Consider the following 21,708-nt stretch of genomic DNA (forward strand, 5'->3'; position numbering starts at 1 on the left):
GTGGGTCAACTTCAGTAGGATGATTGGGATAAGGGAGAGGGTGAGGGGTAAGAATGGACCCTGGAAGCTGCTTTTTTAAAAAATAGAGAACTTACAGGTTTATAGGAAAATCACGCAGAAAATATACCTCCCTCACATATTTCCCATTGCATAAGTGAGGTACCTTTGTTAAAATTAATGAAACAATGTTATTATAATTATGCTATTAACTATAATCTATAATGTCCATTAGGGTTCACTGTGTAAGTCCTGTGTCCTTTTTTTAATTTTTATTCTAGTAACATATATACAACTTAAAACTTCCCTTTTTAACCACATTTAAATATATAACTCAGTGATGGTAATTACATTCACAATGTTCTACCACCATCAACATCATACATTACCCAAACTGTTCCATCACCCAAACAGACCCTCTGTACCAATTAAGCAGTTACTCCCCATTCCCTACTTCCATACCAGCCCCTAGAAGTACATTTTAGTTTATGACTCTCTGAGTTTGATTCTTCTAATTATTCCATATCAGTGAGAAAACACTGCATCTGTCCTGTGTCTGGCTGATTTCACTCAACATGATGTCTTCAAGATTCAGCCATAATGTTGCATATATCAGAACTTCATTCCTTTTCTATGGCTGAATAATATTCAATTTTATGTATATACCACATTTTATTCAGCGAGTCATCTGCTGATGGATACCCAGGTTACTTCTATCTTTTGGCAGTTGTGAATAATGCTGCTGTGAATGTCAGTATGCATCTGTATAAAAGTCCCTGCTTTCAATTCTTTGGGTTTTGGACCTAGAAAGGGGAATACCAGGTCATATGGTAATTATATACTTAAATTTCTGAGGAACTGTCAAACTGTCTTCCATTGTGGCTGCACCATTTTATATCCCCATCAACAATGAACAAGTTTTCCTATTTCTCCACATCCTCTCCAGCTCTCATTATTTTCCATCTTATTAATAGTACCCATGCTAGCAGGTAAGAAATGCTCTCTCATTGTGCTTCTCATTTGTATTCCCTAATGTCTAATGATGTTGAACATCATTTCATATGCTTTTTGTCCATTTGTATCTCCTTCTTTGGAGAAATGTCTATTCAAGTCTTTAGCCCGTTTACTAATTGGGTTGTCCTTTTGTTGTTTAGTTGTAGGATTTGTCTATATATGCTGGATATAAAACCCTTATCAGATATATGGTTCCCAAGCATTTTCTCACATTCTGTGTGTTGTCCTTTTACTTTTATGAAGAAATCCTATGATGCACAAAAATTTTTAATTTTGATGAAGTCTCGTTTATTTACTTTTTTCTCTTCTGATCATGCTTTTGATGTAAAGTGTAAAAACCACTGCCTAACAAAAGATCCTGAAGATGCTTCCCTATGTGCTATTCTAGGAGTTTTATAATTTTAGCTCTACTTTTCAGGTCTTTGATCTACTTGGAGTTAATTTTTGTAATATGCTGTGAGATAGGGGTCCACCTTCATACTTTACAAACAGAAATCCAGTTTTTCCAGCACCAATTATTGAAGAGATGATTGTTTTCCCATTGAGTGGACCTGGGACCCTTGTCAAAAATCAATTGGCAATAGATGTAATGGTATTTTTCTGAACGCACAATTCAATTTCACTGGTTTACATGTAAGTCCTTCTGCCAGTACCACGCTTTTGTTTGGTCAGTTTTTTTAGGAGGTACCGGGGATTGAACCCAGGACCTCATATATGGGAAGCAGGTGCTCACCCACTGAGGAATGCCTCCTGATTCCCATGCTCTTTTTTTTTCCAACAAGGCAACTCTTCCCCCTGCCCCTAAATGGCTCCCTCATCAGTTTGCTGGTTTTGCTCATGGTTTTTCACTTGTTGTCTGTTTTTTCTTTAGGAGGCACCAGGAACTGAACCCAGGACCTCCCATATGGAAGGTTGGCACTCAACTGCTTGACCCACATCCGCTCCCTTCCCCAAGCTGTTCTGAATACTCTAAGTCTATAATAAGTTTTAAAGTCAGGAAGTCTGTGTCCTCCAACTTGTTCTTCTTTTTCAAGATGGTTTTGGCTATTCAGATCCCCTTACCCTTCCATTTAAATTTGATGATTAGCTTTTCCATTTCTGCAAAGTTTTACTTCTTCCATTCCAATTTGGTGCCTTTTATTTCTTTATTGTGCCCTACTGCTCTAGCTAGAACTTCCATTACAATGTTGGGTAACAGTGGTGACAGTGGGAATTCTTGTCGTGTACCTGATCTTAGAGGGAAAGCTTTTAGTCTTTCACCATTAAGTATGATGTTTCTCATATATGCATTTTATCATGTTGAGGAAGTTTTCTTCTATTCTTAGTTTTCTGAGTGTTTTTATGAAGGTTACTGGATTTTGTTTAACTCCTTTTCTGTATTAATTGAGATGATTATGTATTTTGTTTTCCCTTCATTCTATTAATATGGTGTACTAAATTGATTGATTTTCTTATGTTGAACCCACCTTTACAAAGCCAGGATAAATCGCACTTGATTATGGCATAGAATCCTTTTAATGTGCTGTTGGATTCAGTTTGCGATGTTTTGTTGAGGATTTCTGCATCTCTATTCATAAGGGATATTGGTCTGTAACTTTCTTTTCTTGTGATATCTTTACCTGGCTTTGCTATAAGGGAGATGCTGGCCTCACAAAATATGTTAGGAAATACTCCCTCATCTTCAATTTTTTTTTTAAGTTTTAGTAGGATTGCTGTTAGTCCTTCTTGGAATGTTTGGTAAAATTCATCGGTACGGCCATCTGGTCCCGGGCTTTTCCTTGATGGGAGGTTTTTGATTACTGATTGTATCAGCCAGCCAACAGGGTGCTGAAGCAAAGTACCAGAAACTTGTTGGCTTTTAAAAAGGGTATTTATTTGGGGTAGAAGCTTACAGTTACCAGGCCCTAAACAGTCCAACTCAAGGTACCACAAGAGATAGATTCTCACCCAAAGTCTGTTGCCACATGTTGGTGCAAGATGGCAGGCGATGTCTCCAAGGGTTCAGCCTTCCTCCTCCTCTTAAGGCTCCATGGTCCCAGCTTCTGATCTCAGCTGGCTGGCATAAGGCTCATTCTCTCCCTGGGGCTCATTTCTTTCCAGGCTCAGCTGCTCTGATCGCTTCACAAGGTCAGCTGTAGACTATCAGGCTCATCTCTTTTCCCAGGTCTAGGAGGACTTTCTCTTCCTACTTATCTGCTTCTGTGTGAGTGTCTGCCCACCAAGGGAACCAAAGCCCTAGTCTTAATTTAATCAAGTAAAAGTGAAACCTCTGAATTTAATATATTCGAAGGGTATCATAAGCCCAGAGGAACAGACCAGTTTACAATCATAATCAGTATTTCTTTTTGGAATTCATCAATAATATCAAACTGCCACACTGATTCAATCTCTTTACTTGTTATTGGTCTATTGAGATCTATTTCTTCTTGAGTCAGTGTAGGAAGTTTGTATGTTCTTGGAATTTGCCCATTTCAAATAGTTCATCTAATTTGTTGGTATGCAGTTGTTCATAGTATCCTTTTGTAATTCTTTTTATTTCTGCAGGGTCATTAGTAATACATTATTTAGAATGTAAATAAAATAGTCCTGATTTTATTTCATTCTACTTTTTTCCTCTGTCAGTCTAGCTAGTTTGTCAATTTTTTTTCTTCCCCTCCCTTACCCCCTTGCCCGCCCTGCTGTTTTTGCTGTGTCCATTCGCTGTGTGATCTTCTGTATCTAGTTCTCTTTTTGTCTTCTCTTCTCGTCTTTCTCCTCTAGGATTCACCAGGACTGGATCCTGGGGACCTCTGATGTGGAGAGAGGTTCCCTGTCAATTGTGCCACCTCTTCCTGGTCTCTGCTGCACTTCACCTTGACTCTCCCCTTCGCCTCTCCTGTTGCATCGTCATCTTGCAGCATGACTCACTTGCACTTACACTGGCTCACCATGCGGGCACTCAGTTTGCTGTGCGGGCAATGGCTCACCATGTGGGCGCTCACATAGGCACTTGGCTCACCACATGGGCACTCAGCTCACTGCGCAGCCTCTCGCACAGGCACTCAGCTCACCATACGGGCACTCAGCTCACCATGCAGGCACACACACAGGCACTCGGCTCACCACTCAGGCACTTGGCTCACCATGTGGGCACTCGAACTCACTGCATGGGCACTCGGCTCATCAGGCGGGCACTGGGTCACCACTCAGGGACACTTTCACTTCTTTTTCACCAAGAGGCCCCAGGGATCGAATCCAGGTCCTCCCATATGGTAGGCAGAGGCCCTATCACCTAAGCTACATCTGCTTCCCTAGTTTGCCAATTTTATTGATCTACTCAAAGAAGCAAATTTGGTTTCCTTGAGTCTCTCTATTTTTTTTTTTTAATTCTCCATTTCATTTATCTCTGCCCTAATTTTTTACTATTTCCTTCCTTCTGCTCGTTTTCAGACTAGTTTGCTCTTCTTTTTCTAGATCCTTCCACTGTAAGGCTAAGTCTCTAATCTGAGATCACTCTTTTTAAATATAAACATTTAGAGCTATAAATTTCCCTCTCAGCACTGCCTTTCCAGCATACCATAAGTTTTAGTGTGTTTTGTTTTCATTTGTCTCAAAATATTTTCTAATTTCCTTTGTGATTTCTTCTTTTTGCACACTGGTAGTTTAAGAGTGCCACATATTTGTGAATTTTTTTGTTCTCCCTCTGTTACTCATTTCTATCTTCATTCCATTGAGGTGGGAAAAGACACATTGTGTGATATCAATATTTTTTAATTTATTGAGACTTGTTTGGTGATCTAACATATGATCTATACTGGAGAATGGCCTATGTGCTGTAGAGAACAATGTGTAGTCTATTGCTATTTGAGTGTTCTAGATATGTCCATTAGGTTTAGTTCATAAAATCATTCATCTTCCACTTTTTTATTGATCTTATATTGATATGTGCTATCCATTATTGAAAGTGGTGTACTGAAGTCTCCCATTACTTATGTAGAGCTGTCTCTTTCTCTCTTCAAAAGTGAAAACTGTAAGTATTTGCTATATATACTTTGGGACTCTGCTGTTAGGTGTGTGTGTGTGTATGTATACATACATAGATATAATTAGTTTATCTCCATGTTAAATCGACCGTTTTTTATCAGTTTACAGTGTCCTTCTTTGCCACTCGCAACTGTTTTTACCTTAAAGCCTATTGTATCTGATATTAGTATTACTACCCTAACTTTTTTGGATTACTTTTTGCATGGTATATATTTTCACTTTCTACCTACTTCAAATTTAAGGTAAGACTCTTGTAAACAGCATATGACTGGGTCATGCTTTTTTATATATAACCAAAAGGTCATGCTACCTTTTGAAGAGAGATTTTAATCCATTTACATTTAAAGTAACTACTGATAATGCAAGACTTTCCTCTGCCAGTTTGCTATTTGGTTTTTGTTATCTTTTTGCTTTTTTGACCCGCAGTTCTGTTAATCTCTACTTTCACACTTACTTGATTTATGTATTGTATGATTTTGACTTCCTTTTCCATTCTTTCTGTATATATTTTTCTTATATTTTCATTGGATTACTGAGGAGCTTAAATTTAACATGCTAAATCTATAACAATCATGTTTGATTTGATAGCAACTTAATTTCAATAGCAAACATATATACTGTCCCTATGCCTCTCTGTCCCCCCACTTTTTTGTTGTACTTGTTACAAATTGCATCTTTCTACATTGTATATCCAAAATCATATATAATTGCTCATAACTTTTAAGCATTTGCATTTTAGAACCTGTAAAAAGGAAAAAGTGGGATTACACACCAAAAAATACAATACTGCTGGCATTTATAATTACCCATATGGTTCCTTTACCAGACATCTTTACCTTTTTGCCACTTCAACCCACTGTCTAGTTGACCTTTCTTTCAGCCTGAAGAATTCCCTTTAGCATTGCTTGAGTGACATTAATAGCTTTTGTTTATCTGGGAATGTATTAATCTCTCCCTCATTTTTGAAAGGAAGTCTTGCTGGACATAAAATTCTCATTTGACAATTATTTTCCTTCAGTCCTTTAAGTATTTCATGCCATAGCCCTCTTGCCTCTATGGTTTATTATGAGAAAGAGGCACTTAATCTTATTGAGATTCACTTGTACATAAGATGTTGCTTCTCTTGCAGCTTTCAGAACTCTCTCCTTTTCCCTGGCATTCAACAGTTTGACTAATATGCATTTGGGCAGCATTCTCTTCAAGTTGAACTTGTTTGGGGTTCATTGGGCTTCTTGAGTGTACATATTCACATCTTTCATTAAATTTGGGAAGTTTTCTGCCATTATTTTTTCCAATATTCCTTCTGCCCTTTCTTTCTTATCCTGGAACTCCCATTATATATATATATATATATATATATATATATATATATATATATATATATATATATATATATATATGCTTGATGGTGTCCCACAGGGCTTTTAGGTTCTGTTTACTTTTTTCATTCTTTTTTCTTTCTGCTTCTCAGTCTGAATCATTTCAACTGTCTTGTCTTCAAATTCATGATTCTTTCTTCTGCCAGATCCAGTCTCATAAATTGAATCCTGGTAGGGAATTTCTCATTCTCTTATAGTCTTTGACTCCAGAATTTCTGTTGGGGTCCTTTTTAAATTTTTTATCTCTTTAATGAGATTCTTACATTGTTAATTCATTCTTTTCCTAAAATCATTTTTTTCTCTCTCTGTGTTTTCCTTTATATCCTTGAACATATTCATAGGATCTTTTCAGGGCTTTTTTGTTTGTTTGTTTGTTTGATCTTTTCTGGTATTTCCAAAGTCTAGTTTTCTTTGTTGGTGGTTTATAGATTTTTCTGTCTTGTTACTTTGGATGAGCCATCATTTCCTGTTTCATTGTCTGTCTTGTAATCTTTTGTGCACACCATACATTTTAATATTTAAAAGTGTTAACTCTGGAATTTGGTCTCTGAGCTATCTGTTCCTTGAGTTTGTATACAGCTAATGATATGTCAGAGATTCGTTGAGTGCCTGGAGCTAACAAAAACAAACAAATGCAAAAAATCATCTTTCACAATTTAGTCCTCTTGTACATAAAGTGCAGGATCCTCTCCATCTTTTCTGAGCCTTCTCTTGTTCTTGTCCTGGGCATGTGCTTGCTCATAGTCTTAGGTAATCACCCATTTATAGGAACCCAAAAGCCCCCTCTACTCCCTATGAAATAGACATACTGCCCCTCCCAGGTTACTTATTGTATGCCTTAAAGTAGGTAATCCTTTGCTCCAAGATAATTTGACTTAATTGTTTCTTATACTGCTTTAGCAGTCCCCAAGCTGCTTCTGCCTGCAGGGAAGCCCTGGAAAGGTAAGCCAGAAATAAGTCTCCTAATTCAGTCATTCAAGCTTCCACCTGCTAGATTTGGCCCCAACATATAAGGTACTCCAGTATGGACAAAGGGGTTGCTCTGTTCGCTCTAGAACAGGGCCAGGGACCCACAACAGGAGTACAGGCCAGCTCCACACTGCACCAGACAGGGATAGGAGAGGGGCCGTCAAGGGCACCAGAAGCTTCTCCTACTGTTTTTAAAGTTGTGTTTTCTTCATTCAGCACTTGCCCAGTTTCTGCAACTCTTTAACTGCTTTCCAGAGTTTTGAGGAAAATGGTTCTGCCAGTTTTTGCTAGTTGTTCCAGGATTCTGAGGGGGAACGGCACCCTGGAATACCTTACCCTGCCATTTTGGTCAGCCAGAAGTTATGATTTATACTCTGACTCACAGATTATTTATAAGTATGTTGTTTAATTTCCAAATGTCTGGGGATTTTCCAGATATCCTTTTGTTATTGATTTCCTAAATAATTCTGTTGTGATTAGAAAACAATTATTTCAATTTTCTTAAGGTACTTGAAAATCAGCTTGGTCCTTCAGAGATCTTACTGAAGTTTTTCAGGGTGGGCATAGAGCAGCATCAATCTAAAGATAGTACTGCCTTACTACTAAGGTATGACCCTTCTATATGCCCCAGGTACTCAAAGACATTTCTCCAATCTGGTTAGTCAGAACTCAAACATCTCCCAACTCCAGTGTGAGCTTTAGAAAATACTTAGCTTACAACTTCCTGTCAGTTTTCCTTTCCTAAGTGGTTTTTCTTTACTGGCTTAATGGAGTCTCATCATATACATGTGCAGTTTGGTATTTAGCCCAAGATTGAAGGGACCCACATAGATTACTGGAGCTCTTTCTCTGTGTAACTCTCTCCTATTAATTACCCTGACCTGAAAATTCCCAGTACCTCAGTTTCCCAAACTGCAATCTCTGTCTCTTCAAACCAAGGAAACCATCATGCTCTGCTCTGGTTCCCTCTTCCTGTGCCATGGTATGAAAATTGCCTCTAGGTAGAAAGCCAAGGTGATCATAGGGCTTAACTCTTTTCTCACTTATTTAGGGATTATAATCCTGAACTTCCTGTTGTCCAATATCTAAAAATAATCATTTCATATGTTTGATACAGATTTCTAGGTGCTTACAGCTGAAGAGCAAGTCAAGTACCAGTTACACCATTGTGGCTGGATGCCTTAAACCCTTAAATTGTGCTCCAAAGAAAAGAGACTTTCCTTAAAAAGTGGATGTCAAAGTGTGTTCCAGAAAATACTAGTTATGCAAGATGATTAAATGGTATTCCATTAAGAAGAAAAAGAAGAGAAAGAGAACCAGGAGGGAGTCTATGTTTTAAATGAGTTAGAAAAGTTCTTGTTCAAATGAAAATGTGTAGGTTTCTTCCCTGCAGGACCTCTCAGGGCTTCCAACATGCTAATGTGAGTTTTAAATCTCCAAGAGATGAATGAAAATAACACTTCACAAATGGCTTTCACCATGAAGGGCTCTTTTTTTGTTCCTTTCCTGAAGCATCCTCCAGGGCAAATGGTGTAATAAGGAAATTAAGAGACAGGCTCTGGAGTCAGAAAAATTCCAGTTCAAAGTCCAGCTCTGATGTGACCTTGAGGATGTTACTCTCTCTACCTTCAGTTTCACATGTGAAATGAAGATAAAAATTGTTACTATCCAAATAATGCTGCAAATACTAAATACTCAACCCAATCCCTGGCCCACAGTGAGCACCCGAAGATGGCAGCTATTGACACTATTTTCCTGAAAAGTGAGGAGTACCTGGAGTCCCAGAAAGCCAGGGAGGCTCCTCAGAGAGAAGATGCTGACCAGGGTGTGGCTTTCCTACCTAGGTTGTCCTTCTCTGTAGGCCCCTGGTCTGGGACCTGATATGTGGCCCTGGAAATAGGATTCCAAGGAGGTACCCACAAAAAAGGCACACAAGATAAGCCCAAAGTGGCTCAGAGAATGCACTGGAAGGGCTCAAAAATGGAAAATTGGACTTCTGATCAAACAAGATGGCAGGTAAGATGCTCTGGAATTCCATTCTCCCACAAAATCTTTGAACAACTAGCAAAAGCTGGCAAAGCCATGTTCCTCAGAGCTCCAGAAAATACTTAAAAGGTTGCAGTAACTAGAGTAGCAGCAAAAGAAAAAGGGATCTTCAAAATGGTAGGGAAAGCTCTGGCATCCTTGATGGCCCCACTTCCCCTTCCCTGGCTCAGTGTGGAGACAGCCTATACTATCAGTGAAGGTCCCTGGCCCCATTCTGGAGGAAGCAGAGTAACCCCTATGTACACAGTGAGATGCATGTATGTCTGTGTCAATCTATTTGGCAGCAGCCTGAAAGACTGAACCAGGACACTCATCTGTGGCTCACCATCCCAGAGCTTGCCTTGTACACAGAATAATCTTGTAGACAGCTAAATCAGTTTAAGAAATTATAGTAAGAAAGAATCAAATCACCATGACATGGGGCAATGGATTACCAGCTTTAAGAAATACAATGGAACACCTAGGATAGGGAAAGGCTATTTCATAGGGAGAAGAAGGGGTATTCGGGTCCCTAAAATTAGAGAATTCCTAAGGCACAAGCACATTCCCAGGAAAAGACAAATACTCAGAAAAGCCTAGAAAGGACCCTTTGCTTTTGCTTCAGGCTGTTTTTCAAATTTATTGGTAAGAGGGCTAAACTGACAGCAACAGCCAACATAGAGCCAATTTGCAAAGACTATGAAAGGTGTCTTTTGTATTTGTTTGTTTTTCTTAGCTCCTGGAATTAGAGAAAATAAATACCAATGAATAACTTTCATCCAGCAAAACTGTCTTTCAAAAATGAAGACAAGATTAGAATTTCCTAGATAAACAAAAGCTGAGGGAGTTCATCACCAGTAGACATGCCCTATAAGCAATGTTAGAGGGAGTGAGGGACACTAGGCAGTACATCAAACGAGTATAAAGAAATAAAGATCTCCAATGAAGGTAACTACACCGATAATTACAAATGCCAGTACTATCAGATTGCATTTTGGTAACTCCACTTTTTAATTTTTTAGGATCTAAAATGAAAATGCATAAAAAGTAATGATAAATCTATAGTTCTGTACTAAAATGTACAAAAATATAATTTGTGATGAGAATAACAAAGGCGAAGGAGTGGAGAAATAAATAAGAATACAATCTGTGCATGATTCGTTTTAGTTAAGCAGATAACAAATTGAACAAGATTTTTGTAAATCTAGTATGTTAAGTATAAACTCCCCCATGGTATCCACAAAGGAAATATCTGAACAACATATACAGAAAGAAATGAGAAGGGATGAAAATGGCTCAATACCAAAGATCAAATAAATATGAAAGTAGGTAATAATGGAAGAACTGAGGGATAAAAAAGTTATAAGACTTACAAAACACAAACAGCAAAATGGCAGAAGAAAGTCCTACATTATCAGAAGTTACTTTAAAATGTAAATGGATTGAAATCTCCAGACACTTACAAAAATCTCCAATCAAAAGGCAAAGATTGACAGAATGGAGAAAAGAAAACAAAACATGAGCCTACTATATGTTGCTTATAAGAAACTCACCTAAAATTCAAAGACACAAGTAGGCTGAAAGTGAAAGGATGGGTAAAAATATTCCATTTTTCTATACTAATGGGTAAAAATAGTCCATTAGTTCTATACTAATATCAAATAAAACAAACTTTAAGTCAAAAACTGTCATAAGGGACAAAAAAGGACTCTATATACTGATAAAATAAAAAGTTGATTTAACATGAGATAAACCTATTATAAATAAATATGTACCAGGAAGCGGACTTGGCCCAATGGATAGGGTGTCCACCTACCACATGGGAGGTACGCAGTTCAAACCCCAGGCCTCCTTGACCCATGTGGAGCTGGCCCATGTGCAGCGCTGATGTGCACAAGGAGTGCCCTGCCACACAGGGGTGCCCCCACGTAGGGGAGCCCCACGTGCAAGGAGTGCGCCCCGTAAGGAGAGCTGCCCAGCACAAAAGAAAGTGCAGCCTGCCCAAGAATGGTGCCACACACACGGAGAGCTGACAGAACAAGATGACACACAACACAAAGAAACACAGATTCCTGGTGCCACTGATAAGGATTGAAGTGGTCACAGAAGAACACACAGCGAATGGACACAGAGAGCAGACAACTGGAGGGGGGGGGAGGAGAAAAAATAAATAAATCTTTAAAAAAATATATGTACCTAACAGCAGAACAACAAAATATATGAAACAAATATTGACTATATGAAGGGAAGAAACAGACAGTTTTACATTAATATATGAAGACATCAATACATCACTTTCAATAATGCATAGAATATCTAGACAGAAGATCAATAAGGAAAAAGAAGAATTGAATGATACTATAAACCAATTAAACCAGACACATATAGAATACTTCAACCAATAACAACAAAATACATATTCTTCTCTAGAGCACATGGATCATTCTCAGGGATAAACTATATGTTAGGTCACAAAACAAGGCCAATAAATTTAGCATGACTGAAATTATACTATGTATTTCTTCTGACCACAATGGAATGCAGCTAGAAATCAACAGAGGGGAAAGAGGAAAAGTCACAAATAGGTAGAAATCAAACAATATATGCTTAAACAACCAATGGGTTAAATAAGAAATCACAAGGGAAATTAGGAAATATCTTGAGGCGAATGAAAAAAAAACATGGTATGGAATTACAGAAAGAAGTCAGCAGGGTTCACCTCTCCTACAAAAACAACAGAGGAAGGGCAGAAGCTGTCCAAAACAGCTGCAGACCAGGGGAGTGCCACATGCTTCCTCCAGGAAGGAGTGGAACAGAGAGACAAAGAGGTCAAAACGAAAACTGTGCATTACCCCACATCAGGGAATGGTGCCCACCCACCCTCGAGGCAACCAGTCTCAATAAAACCAGTGGCTGACTGCTGCCTCCTGAGAGGGGAACGGGCATTACCCTCCCTGGAAAGAGGAAGAGTGCGGCGGTGGGCTGAGTGTGGTTTCTCCTCAAAACGAGTTTAGACAGCAGGGCCCAGCTTTGAATCCAGGCTCTAACCGGCCCGGAAATACCAGCCAGGTTGGAAAAGACCTCCATGGAAAAGTTCACTGATAAGTACATCTGCTGGTAGGCTGGGAAAATGAAAGGGGAGAAAAGGCCTTTTGGAGTCTCTCCTGTCCCTATTCCCAGAGCCGCTTAGATCTGGTCTGCGCCCTAGGAGTGGATTCCTGGCCCTGTTTTGATAACATAAAAAGGACAATTTTAAAGATTTAGAATAAGTTGAACTAAAAATCAAAGAAGAGACATGAAAAATAAAGCTACTCAACAGTAATATCCTAGACAAGAGAGAGAAATTGACTATCGCAATAAACTCACCAACAGAATCAGATGCCTAGACATCAGCAAAAAATTACAAGCCATACTAAGAAACAGGCAGATATGGCCCAGCCAAAGGAACAAATTAAAAATCCTGACAAGACACAGAATTTAAAACAACCAGATTTAAAACAGATTTTAAATGCAAAACCACTGTAAGAGTCAAAGAAGGACAAGGGCGCGATTCACCAAGAAGAAATAACAATCAAATATTTATGCCCCTAACCTTGGTACCCAAAAATACCCTGGCAAAAACAGAAGGGAGAAATAATCATCTCTACAATGATAGCTGGAAACTTCAGTACTTCAATGATACTACTCTCATAATTGGATAGAACATCTGGACAGAAGATCAATAAGAAAACAGAGTTTGAAGAAAATGATAAATGAAATAGACTGAATAGACATTTTTTAACATTATACCCCAAAACAGCAGGACATACACTCTTCTCAATTGCTCATGGGTCTTTCTCCAGGATAGACTATATGTTGGATCACAAAACAGGTCTCAATAAATTTAAACAGACTGATATTATACAAAGCACTTTCTCTGATTATAATGGAATGAAAGTGGAGTTCATTAACAGACAAAAAATGGGAAAATTTACAAATATATGGAGGTTAAACAACACGCTCTTAAACAATCTGTGGGTCAAAGAAGATATTGCAAGAGAAATCAGTATATATCTCAAGACAAATGAAAACAAGAACACAGCATATCAAAACCTATGGATGGGAGCGGTAGTGGCCCAAGTGGTTATGGTCCCAGGTTCAGTTACCAGAATCTCCTGAAAAAATTTTTTAAAAAAACAAACAAACAAAATAAACAAAAAAAAACAACTCAGGAAAGCTGATGTGGCTCAGTGGTTAAGCACCAGCTTTCCACATACAAGGTCTGGGGCTTAATCCCCCACCTCAGTACCAAAAAAAAACCAAAAAAAAACAAAAAAACCTATGGAATACTGGGGAGTGGACGTAGCTCACATGGTTGAGCACCTGATTCCCAAGAACAAGGTCCCAGGTTCAATGCAAGTGCCTCCTGAAAAAAAAAAAAAACTATGGGATACAGCAAAGGCAGTGCTGGGAGGGAAATCTATAGCCCTAAGTGCTTACATTAAAAAAGAAAAACAGAACTTTCCAGAACACTCGGTGAGAGGCAGAGGAGCAGTGGTTGCCCAAGCTGTGCTACCCTCACTGGTCTCAGCTCTCCGGTGGTAGAAAATGGTGAAAGAAACCACTTACTATGATGTTTTGGGAGTCAAATGCAATGCCACCCAGGAAGAGTTCAAAAAGGCTTACAGGAAAGTAGCCTTGTAGTACAACCTTAATAAGGATCCAAATGAGGGTGAGAAGTTTAAACAGATTTCTCAAGCTTATGAAGTGTTCTCTGATGCAAAGAAAACCGAATTACATGACAAAGGAGAACAGGCCATCAGAGAGGGTGGAGCAGATGGGAGTTTTGGCTCTCCCATAGACATCTTTGATATGTTTTTTGGCAGTGGTGGAAGGATGAAGAGAGAAAGGAGAGGTAAAAATGTTGTACATCAGTGCTCAGTAACTTTAGAAGATTTATATAACGGTGCAACCAGAAAACTAGCTCTGCAAAAGACTGATTTGCAACAGATGTGAAGGCCCAGGTGGTAAAAAAGGAGCAGTAGAATGCTGTCCCAATTGTTGAAGGACTGGAATACAAATAAGAATTCATCAGATAGAACCTGGAATGGTTCAGCAAATTCAGTCCGTATGCATGGAGAACCAGGGCCATGGGGAACAGATATAAAAGATGCAATGAAAGGAAGACAACTTAGGAGAAGATTCTAGAAATTAATATTGATAAAGCCATGAAAGACGGTCAGAAAATAGCATTCCATGGTGAAGGAGACCAAGTGCCAGGACTGGAGCCAGGAGATATTACCATTGTTTTAGATCGGACGGATCATGCTGTTTTCACCAGATGAGAAGACCTTTCCATGTGTATGGACATACAGCTGGTTGAAGCATGTGTGGCTTCCAAAAGCCAATATCCACTTTTTTTTTTAAGATTTATTTTATTTATTTATTTCTCTCCCCTTCCCTCCTGTTGTCTGCTATCTGTGTCCATTCGCTGTGTGTTCTGTGTCTGCTTGCATTCTTCTCACGCAGCACCAGGAAACTCTGTCGCTTTTTTGTTGTTGTTGTGTCATCTTGCTGCGTCAGCTCTCTCTGTGTGCAGCACCACTCCTGGGTGGGCTGCACTTTTTTCATGCAGGGTGGCTCTCCTTGTGGGGCACACTCCTTGAGGGTGGGGCTCCCCTATGTGGGGGCACCCCTGCATGGCACGGTACTCCTTGCGCATAGCAGCTCTGCGCATGGGCCAGCTCACCACACAGGTCAGGAGGCCCTGGGTTTGAACCCTGGACCCTCCATATGGTAGATGGATGTTCTATCAGTTGAGCCACATCTGCTTCCCTAATATCCACTCCTGACAACCAAACCATAGTCATCACCCTCATCCAGGTCAGATTGTCAAGCATGGAGATACCAAGTGTGTGCTAAATGAAGGCATTCCAATTTATCGTAGGCCTTATGAAAAGGGTCGCCTAATCACTGAATTCAAGGTAAACTTCCCTGAGAATGACTTTCTCTCTGCTGATAAACTGTCTCTGCTGGAAAAACTACATGAGAGGAAAGAAACTGATGAAATGGACCAGGTAGAACTGGTGGACTTTTATCCCCATCAGGAAAGATGGCACCATTACAATGGATAGGCATATGAGTGTGAGGAACATCATCCCAGACGTGGCGTTCAGTGTCAAACCTCTTAGTGGGGCCAGTGACTAACACTCACTACTGGCATTTTATTTGCAGTAGTGAATAAGTGAAAGATTGTAATCATAATATGCTCACTACTTGCTACCATTTTTGTTATAATATTCAACTATAGTAATGTTTCAAAAGTCAAATGAAGATAAACTCAGATATAAAAGCTCTGACTTTGCCCTGTATGTACAATGACTTAAGTGTGCAAGATGAAGTTTAATATGACTTTGGGTTTAAAAAAAAAAAAGTAAAATTAGCATTTGTTAGGCCATACCTTGTAATCATTTCTCGCTGTATACGTGAAATGCTAGGTATAGGTATAGGTATTGACTTCAGTGTGTATGTATTGACCCTTCATTTTTAAGCTATGAACTTAAAACTGTATTTAACTGGCAATGAGAAAAAAAGTTTGTAGAGAAGTGTTGGTCTGTATAGTTACTTGTATTAAGTGGGATTTGGGGTAATGTTTCTGCATTTATACTATTGCCTCAAATGTTATTTTAAGATGGCACAGTATATAATTTAGTCTGTTATCAGTAACAGAAATGATACCTTTCTAAAGAAGGGGTTTTTTGTAACACGCTGCTTCTTGAGGGGCATGTACTTCTACAGTTGCATTCCCTTCTGCTGTGCCATCTTTTTTTTAATGTATACCTACATTGCTCAGTTCTGGTTACTTTTTTTTTTAACCCCTTCTCTTTGGACCATGATAAGCCCCAGAGCACTGACTGTAGAAGCTGGGTAACTCAGAAGTTAAGGTGAAGAGAAATTTACATGGAGGAGTAGTTTGCACATATGAGATAGGAAGGTGTTCCTTGGGCTCACTTTAAACCACTTAACTGTAATTTAATGTTGGTAGTCTGGCAAATTATGATGAATAGCTTTAATTGTATGTTTTAAAAGACATCGTATGTTCACATGCTTAAATCTGGGTATCAAAATTTAAGCGATTCTTGAAATGTATGAATGTCTCCTTAATATACTGATTATAAAGAGAAAAAAAGAACTAAAATCAAAGACCTAACTGCAAAGCTGGAGGAATTAGAAAAATAATAGCATAGCAAACTAATCCCAAAGCAAGCAGAAAGAAAAAATAAAACAATGATTAGAGCAGAAATAAATGAAATTGAGAAAAAAAAAATACAGATAATCAACAAAAACCGAAAGTTGGTTCTTTGAGAAGATCAACAAAATCAACAAACCCTTAGCTAGACTGACAAAGAAAAAAAGGGAGAAAATGTAAATAAATAAAATCAAAAATGAGAGGGAGGGGGCATTACTAGTGATCCAACAGAAATACAAAAGATCCTAAGAAGAGACTGAACAACTCTATGCCAACAAATTAAACAATTTAGATGAAATGAACAACTTTCTAGAAACACATAAACTACCCACACTGAAAGGAGAAGAATAAGAAGACTTCAACAAACCGATCACAAGAAGTTGAATCAGTCATCAAAAACCTCCCAACAAAGAAAAGCCAAGACCAAATGGCTTCACAGGTGAATTCTACAAATCGTTTCAAGAATTAATACCAATCTTGTTCAATCTCTTCCCAAAAAATTGAAGCCAAGGGAACACTATCTAACTCATTCTATGAACAACAGCCTAATACCAAAGTCAGAAAAGGTGATATAAGAAAAGAAAACTATAGATCAATCTCTCTAATAAACACAGAGGCAAATCAAATCCAACAGCACATTAAAAGAGTTATATACTATGATTAAGTGGGTTTTATCTGAGGTATGCAAGAGTGGTTCAACACAAGAAAATCAATTAATGTAATACACCACATTAACAAATTGAAGGAGAAAAAAATCACATGATCATATCTATTGACACAGAAAAGGCATTTGACAATATCTAGTACCTTATTCAATAATGTAGTACAAGTTCTAGCTAGAGCAATTCGGTGAGAAAAATCAATAAAAGGAATCCATATTAGAAAGGAAGAAGTAAAATGTTCAATATTTGCAGATGACATGATCCTATATTTAGAAAACCCTGAAAAATCGACAATTAAGCTACTACAGCTAATAAATGAATTCAGCAAAGTGGAAGGATACAAGATCAACAAGCAAAAATCAGTAGTGTTTCTATATACACTAAAAATGAACAATCTGACTAGGAAATTATGAAATAAATTCAATTTACATTAGTAAGTAAAGCAATCAAATATCTAGGAATAAATTTAACCAGGGTGAAAAGGATCTGTAATCAGAAAACCAGAAAACATTGCTAAAAGAAATTAAAGAAGACCTCAACAAATGGAAGGACATTCATTCTGTGTTCATGAATTGGAAGACTAAATATTGTTCAGATGTCAGTTCTACCCAAAATGACTTACAGATTCGATGTAATCCCAATAAAAATTCCAACAGCCTACTTTGAAGAAAATGGAAAAGTAAATTTATTTACTTTTTATTGGATGGGAAAGGGACCCTAAATAGCCAAAAATGTATTTAAAAAGGAAAAAATTAGTGAAAAAAAAATCCTAGGAAAGCCTACATCTCTTCCTGTTTTAAAGAGGGTTTTCATAAAGAAAGGATGTTGAGTTTCATCAAATGCTTTTCAGCCCCCATGAAGACATATTATGGCTTTCTATTAAAATGGTTAATGCTTCCATAGATTTCCTTAACTTACTTCTTTCCTTGGGAGTGGTTTTACTTCTTTAATAAAAGTGTTGCTGATCGCTGCATATATATATGAACGAAGTCTGCAGACTCACACTTCCTGACTTTAAAACACATTACAAAGTTACAGTGATCAAAAAACAGCATGGTCACAGTGCTGATGTGCACAAGGAGTGCCCTGCCACGCAGGAGTGTCCCCCTCGTAGGGGAGCCCCACGCACAAGGAGTGCGCCCCATGAGAGCTGCCCAGGGCGAAAGAAAGTGCAACCTGCCCAGAAATGGTGCCACACACAGAGAGAGCTGACACAACAAGAAGACACAACAAAAAGAAACACTGATTCCCGGTGCCACTGATAAGGACAGAAGCAGTCACAGAAGAACACACAGAGAATGGACACAGAGAGCAGACAACTGGGGTGGAGGGAAGGGGAGAAAAATTTAAAAAAATAAAGATGATAGATTCAAGTTCTTGAAAAAAAAAAAACAGCATGGTACTGGCATAAAGACAGACTTATAGATCAATAGAATCAAACTGAGAGTTCAGAAATAGACCCTCAGCTCTATGGTCAATTGATTTTTTTTTAATCCCCCCCTCCCATGACGCCACTTGCTTGCTGTCTGCTATCTCTGTGATATCTTCTGTGTCTGCTTGTCTCCCTTTGTTGCATCACCTTGCTGCGCCAGCTCTCTAAAGGCATGGGCCGTCAGCTCTCAGGCACGGGCTAGCTTGTCCTCACAAGGAGGCCCCAGGAAGAGAACCCAGGGCCTCCCATATGGTAGATGGGAGCCCAGTTGGTTGAGCCACATCCACTTCCCTCAACTGATTTTTTTTTTAAAGATTTATTTTTTATTTATTTCTTTCCCCTTCCCTGCCCACCCCCCAGTTGTCTGCTCTCTGTGTCCATTCGCTGTGTGTTCTTTTGTGTCTACTTGCATTCTTGTCAGCAGCACCAGAAATCTGTGTCTCTTTTGTTGCATCATCTTGCTGCGTCAGCTCTCCATGTGTGGGGCACCACTCCAGGGCAAGCTGTGCTTTTTTTCATGTGGGACAGCTCTCCTTACGGGGCGTACTCCTTGCACGTGAGGCTCCCCTATGCAGGGGACACTCCTGCATGGCAGGGCACTCCTTGCACGCAACAGCACTGCATGTGGGTCAGCTCACCTTATGGGTCATGTGGTAGGTGGACGCTCTATTAGTTGAGCCAAATCCGCTTCCCCTCAACTGATTTTTGACCAGGCTACCAAGCCCACTCAACTGGGACAGAAGAGTCTCTTCAACAAACAGAGTTGGGAGAACTGGATGATAACCATATCCAAAAGAATGAAAGAGGACCCCTATCTCATACCTTATACAAAAAATTAACTCAAAAGGGATCAAAGAGCTAAATATTAAAAGCCAGGACCATAAAACTCCTAGAAGAAAATGCAGGAAAGCATCTTCAAGATCTGGTTGTAGGAGGTGGTTCCTTAGACCTTACATCCAAAGCAGGTGCAACCAAAGAAAAAAATAGATAAATGGGACCTTCTCAAAATTAAATGCTTTTGTACTCCAGAGGACTTTATCCAGAATGTCAAAAGGCACTCCACTCAATGGTAGAAAATACTTGGAAACCATATATCTGATAAGGGTTTGATATCCATGGTATATAAAGAGATCCTATAACTCCACAATAAAAAGACAAATGACCCAATTTTAAAAATGGGCAAAAGACATTAATAGATACTTTTCCAAAGAGAAATACAAACGGCAAAAAAAAAGTACGAAAAGATGTTCAATATCACTAGTTATTAGGGAAATGCAAATCAGAACTACAATGAGGAATCATTTCACACCTATTAGAATGGCAGCTATTTTTAAAAAAAAACAAAAACAGAAAACTATAAGTGTTGGAAGGGATGTGGAGAAATAGGAACACTTATTCACCATTGGTGGGAGTGCAGAATCATGCAGCTGCTGTGGAAGACTGTTTTTGGCAGTTCCTCAGGAGATTAAATATAGTGCTGCCATAAGATCCAGCAATCATATTCCTAGGTATATACTCAAAAAAAAAACTGAAAGTAGGGATGCCAACAGGCATTTGCACGCCGATGTTCATAGCAGCATTACTCATAATTGCTAAAAGATGGAAACAACCCAGGTATCCATCAACAGATGAATGAATAAACAAAATGTGGTATATACATACAATGGAATATTATTCAGCTGTAAGAAGAAATGAAGTTGTGATGCACATGACAACATGGATGACCCTTGATATTATGTTAAGTGAAACAGGCCAGACACAAAAGGACATTATGATCTCACTAATATGAACTAAATATAATGAGAAAAGTCATGGAGTTAATAGTTGGAAGATCGGTCACCAAAAGATAGAATGAGGATAGAGAATGAGGAGCAGTGGCTTAATGTGTGCAGAATTAGTAATAAGGTTGATTATAAGGCTTGGAATTGGATAGAGATGAGATAGCCCATTAGAGTGAATGTAATTAGCAGCACCAATATGGGGATACAACTGTGTTTGAAAGGGAAAGTTTAGGGATGTGTGTCACTAGAAGAAAAGCTGAAGGACGAAACATGGGACTGTATAGCACAGTGAACCCTGTTGCAGATAAGTGTGTTGAATAGTATAGATATATGAATGTTCTTCATTCATATATGTTCACATATAACATGTGCATGTTTAATATTAAAAGATGTTGATAATAAGGTAGTAGATGAGCTAAATGCACCTAAAGCAAACTATGAACTGCAGTGAATAGTATTTACACTAGTATTTTTTATAAATTATAAAAAAGAGCATTATCATAAGTGACAGAAATCAGTCACTAAGTACTACAATTATTAGATTCCATTTATATAAAATATAAATATAAATAAACGTCTAGAGACGAAATTAGATTAGCAGATATGTATGGCAGGATATGGATAGAGGAATTGAAAAGTAACTGCTAAGAGGTGGGGTTGTTGTTTTTTTTTGGAGTAACGAAAATACTCTAATGTTGATTGTGGTGATGTATGCAGAACTCTGTGATTATAACAAAACCCACTGGATGTACACTTTGAGTGAATTGTATGGTATATGAATATATCTCAATAAAATTGCTAAAAAAAAAACTAGGATGCAGCGATGGTAGTTCTGAGAGGAAGTTATAGCTCTTAATCTCACATATGGAGAAACTAGAAAAAGAAAAGCAAACTAATCCCAATATAAGTAGAAAAGAGGAAATAACAAAGGTTAGAAGAGAGATCGATGAAACAAAAAACTGAAAAACAACAGAGAAACTCAGTGAAACCAAAAGTTGGTTCTTTAAAAAGATCAATACAATCAACAAATCTTTAGCTGGACTAAGACAGTGAAAAATAGAGAGGATACAAATAACTTAAATCATAAATGAAAAAGATAATAATAGAAAACTGTACACCAACAAATTAAACTATTTGAAATGGACAAATTCCTGGGAAAACCTAAACTGAATCAAGAAGAAATAGAAGACCTCAAAAC

The 21,708-nt window shown here is 38.3% G+C and overlaps 1 protein-coding gene and 1 pseudogene across 7 annotated transcripts in view; one reads left to right on the forward strand and one right to left on the reverse strand.

The window, feature by feature from the left end:
• PTPRU (protein tyrosine phosphatase receptor type U) overlaps nucleotides 1–21,708 on the reverse strand; it is a 118,584-nt gene that overhangs the window by 24,584 nt on the left and 72,292 nt on the right. The gene's annotated exons all lie outside the window — the stretch shown is intronic.
• On the forward strand, nucleotides 13,995–15,577 carry LOC111762601 (dnaJ homolog subfamily A member 1-like; annotated as a pseudogene).

Source organism: Dasypus novemcinctus, chromosome 9 (assembly GCF_030445035.2).
Source record: "Dasypus novemcinctus isolate mDasNov1 chromosome 9, mDasNov1.1.hap2, whole genome shotgun sequence".
NCBI classification, from domain to species: Eukaryota; Metazoa; Chordata; class Mammalia; order Cingulata; family Dasypodidae; genus Dasypus; species Dasypus novemcinctus.